This window comes from Nannospalax galili, unplaced genomic scaffold, assembly GCF_000622305.1.
Source record: "Nannospalax galili isolate Female #2095 unplaced genomic scaffold, S.galili_v1.0 scaffold386, whole genome shotgun sequence".
NCBI classification, from domain to species: Eukaryota; Metazoa; Chordata; class Mammalia; order Rodentia; family Spalacidae; genus Nannospalax; species Nannospalax galili.
Window position 1 is genome coordinate 5,391,310 of NW_008356676.1, and position 4,031 is coordinate 5,395,340.

Genomic DNA, 4,031 nt, shown 5'->3' on the forward strand with positions numbered 1-4,031 from the left:
TCTAAGCTGGCACATACTCCCTATTAATTTGGCCAGTACACTCCAAAAGTAAGGAAAAGTTGAATGTATTTTCTGTCAGAGGGATGCATTATATATACAATGGACTAGGAATGTGTATTGATGAACCTGGAAAAAAATGAGAAGAATATTTCAGTGAGAAATAACAAAACACAGAAATATAGATGTATTTCTTATGTTCAACATTTTCAATATTTTAAGTGAATAAAAGTAAAATGAGTCTATGAGTTTTCAATATGAATCTATCAGAAAATAAGTATTAATCACTGTGAGGATCTGGGATCAGATGAGCTCAGCCAAGGGCCTAGCTGATGGTGCAGATGAGGCTCAAGCTCTCCCTGCTGCTCCTGCTGGCTGCCTCCATCCCGGACAGGAGCAGGCCCAGACCACTGACTGGAGGGCCACCCTGAAGACAGATTGCAATGGCATCCACGATCAACACGTACTGAATGCAGTCCTGGACCTGCTGGGCTGCAAGAAGTGGCTTTGTCAGTATTAAGTACGCTGATGCTTAACATTGATATCACATTCCTGAGAAATTGCTGCGACCAACACAAGCACCATGAGACCCGTGGCAAAGCAGAATGACTGTGATGAGTTTCCGCACTGCCTCCCTCTCCAAGATCTGCCAAAACGTGCAGAAAAAGTTAGGGTTTACTCAGAACACACAGGCATTTGAAACAGCGGTGGAGCTCCTGTGTGACAGTGTTATACATTTTGGCTTAAAGTCATACCTGGAAGCCAAGGAGAGGCATATAGGTGTTGCTATGAAGAAAAAAAGGATCTTCAAAGAAGATTTTTATTGCTGGTGAGCAAACTAGAACAGAAGAATGCAATCTTTGCCAAAGATGTTTTCATAGCCTAAAGCTGCATTATTTTTGTGAAGGTCATTTTAAGACTACTTTTAACATTAAATAGTAAAAAAATAATAATAATTACATGTGTGTGTGTGTGTGTGTGTGTTTCTGTAGGGGTGGGAGGATAAGTAGAGAGGAGGGCATGCCTGCCTTCCCAGGTGTTTGCTGGGCTTTTGGGTCTCAGTGGTTACACCAAAATAGGAAGACATGTTTGAAAAGGATGTAAAACAGTTTTCAAAACTATACTTACAAGAAAAAGAAATCTATTGCTAAATGCATAAGAAAGACAGACCAACATTGTCTTACTTTGAAATAAAGGAAAATCTTCCCTTGGAAATACTGTTTATGATGAAATTTCGAATACACATTTCTGCCTGGAAGGAACTGGCTTTACTGTTTCACTATTGTAATTACATGTAATGTGCTTCTGCACAGCCCACAAAGAGGACTAGGTCAGGTTAGCTACAAGAGCAAGACTTCCAAGTGGGCTTCTTTTGTACAGCTGAAACCATTGCCTGGCACCCTGAAGACACAATCCCAACGTGTAAGAATTCTGATATGAACAAGATTTGGAAGACAACACTCTGATTTTAGAAACCACCTTAACAACACATAAGAACACTGAATGCTGTTATGTTTTGATGTTTATTCCCTAGTACCTATTACTCATCATAGATTCTGGAATAGTTTTAAGACTATTACTTTTTACTAAATGTGGTCTGTAGGAAAATAAGGATGTGAAGGGTTGAGAGCTGAATTTAAGAAAGCAGATAGTTTCTATAATTCTTGCAGAATTTACAGCAACTGTATCTCTGATTTATTCGAAAGTTTTCCATATCAGGTAAAATTTGACATAGATAATACATGTTACTGAATATAATACATGAAAGGCTGTTATCAGATTTCAGGAATATACAAAATATAAGCATAGATCCCAAATACTGGAAGAAGTGTTTTGATTCATCACTGAGCATTTGCACTTTATCTCTGTTTGCTACTCTGTTAATTACAAGGCTAGTGAATATCATTCTTTCACAGAGTATGAAAAGTATACTGACATCTGGCTGTACTGTCACTGATTTTGGTTGTACTCCAGAATTTGATGGTAAAAATCTATTGCTGGGGGCATTACATCCTTGAGTCATAAAACATGGAAAATCTAGTGGATACTAATGTGGAAGCTTCATTACTACTGTCTAGCTTTTTAAAATGCTTTTATTATATGTATATGAGTGTATTGCCTGCATGTATATAGGTACACCTCTGTCCTGCAATGCCCACGGAAATCAGAAGAGGGCATGGGATTACCCTAGAAATGCAGTTATGGATGGCTGTTAGTTGCCATGTGGGTGCTAGAAATTGAACCTGAGTCCTCTATAAGAACAGCCAGTGCTTTTAACTGCTGAGCTATCTTTCCAGCACCCTGTCTAGTTTTTATAGTGCTGGAATATTCTAAGCGTACTATCAGAGGAGAAAAGTAATCATTAATCTTACCTAGTTGTGAACTAAGCAAGCTACAATAATGACTGGCCTGGGTAGATATGCCCACCTGCACAATAGTGACATGAATGTTACAGTAGTAACCAAAACTTTCTGATTGGATTTAAGGCTTGCCATAAGATGGAACCCATATCTAGCACCAATATTGAGACCAAGAACCTCTGGCCAGAGAGTTTACAGGCTCAAGGGGGAAACTTGCTACTAATATTCCACTAAATGGATGTATTATCAAAATGACTCCTAGTGACTTATTACTATACCAATATATTAATGAGTCTCAACTCTCATCAGAGAAGTTTCTTGAAATAGAAGACAATTAACACAGATACCCACAACTAGTCAACATGCAGAGAATGAGAGACTGCAGAGTTCTCAACCTTAATCAGGACATCTATACCACACCCCCCCCAACTAAGAAATCTTTACTGGAGTGGGGGCAGAAAGACTATAAGAGCCAGAGGTGGTAGAGAACTATAAGGAATAAGGGTCTTCCAGATGGCAGGGTAATTGCACATTTGAACTCATAGCAACTGTGACAGCATGTGCAAGATAAATTTAAATGAAAATGATAAAATTTTAATGGAAGAAACTGAGAAGCAAATAAACACATACACAAACAATAATGAAAAGATATAATTTTTTAATGGACTAAAGAATCACTTTTGCTATAATGTCTATAGTACTGAGGGATGTCTGGGAACACTGATTTGACTTGATAGGCCTTAACATATATGACAGAATGCACGAAATCCAGTCAGGGGATGGGGGGATTAGAGAAAAGTGCTGATGGGGAAGGGTGTATAAAGATGATTAAGATGTTGTATATGAAATACACAAAAATGTCAATAAAAATATACAGAAAAAGAAATCAGTAGCACTAGTTAAATGGACAAAATTATGCTTAAAATAAAATGTCTATAGTAGGGGCTGGAGAGATGGCTCAGTGATTAAGAACAATGACTGCTCTTGCAGAGGATCCAGTTCAATTCCCAGCACCCACATGTCAGCTAATAACTATTCATAAGTCTAATTCCAAGGAATATGACACCCTCTTCTGACTTCCACAGGCACTGCATGACATGGGTGCATCTGCCTACATGCAAGCAGTACATGCATACACATAAAAAATTACTTTAAAAAGTTTATAATACTGAAAGCATTAGATACATCCAATGATCTCCTCATAAAAACACCAATAGCAGAGCTAGAACAAAACATCTTGAAATTTGTATGGGATAACAAACCAGCAGCCAAAGCCATCTTAAGGAGATAAAAGGAAAAAATACAGTATCTGACTTCAAAATGGTCTACAAAGCCATGATAATCAAAACATAAAAGTGACATAAAACATATATAAACAAATGAAGCAAAATAGAAACTTCAGAATTAAATTCCCATAGCTACAGCAAACAAAGTTACCAAGAACAATACTAAAGGAAGTTCCAATAAACTATCTTGGAAATACTGGAAATTTGTTTGCAGGAAAGTGAAAGTAGACTCTTATCACTCACTAGCTAGAATTGATTCAAAATAGAGTTCTGACTTAAAGTTATGAAATTACTAGAAGTCCTATAGTGGACTTTTTTCAGGACATTGGAATGTGGAACATTAAGATGCCAAAAGACAATAAATGGGAATAAGTCTAACTGAAAAATT

At 37.3% G+C, this 4,031-nt stretch overlaps 1 pseudogene; it reads left to right on the forward strand.

Moving 5' to 3' along the window:
• The first annotated feature begins 338 nt into the window (after positions 1-338).
• Positions 339-883, forward strand: LOC115067889 (annotated as a pseudogene).
• Positions 884-4,031: the final 3,148 nt, after the last annotated feature.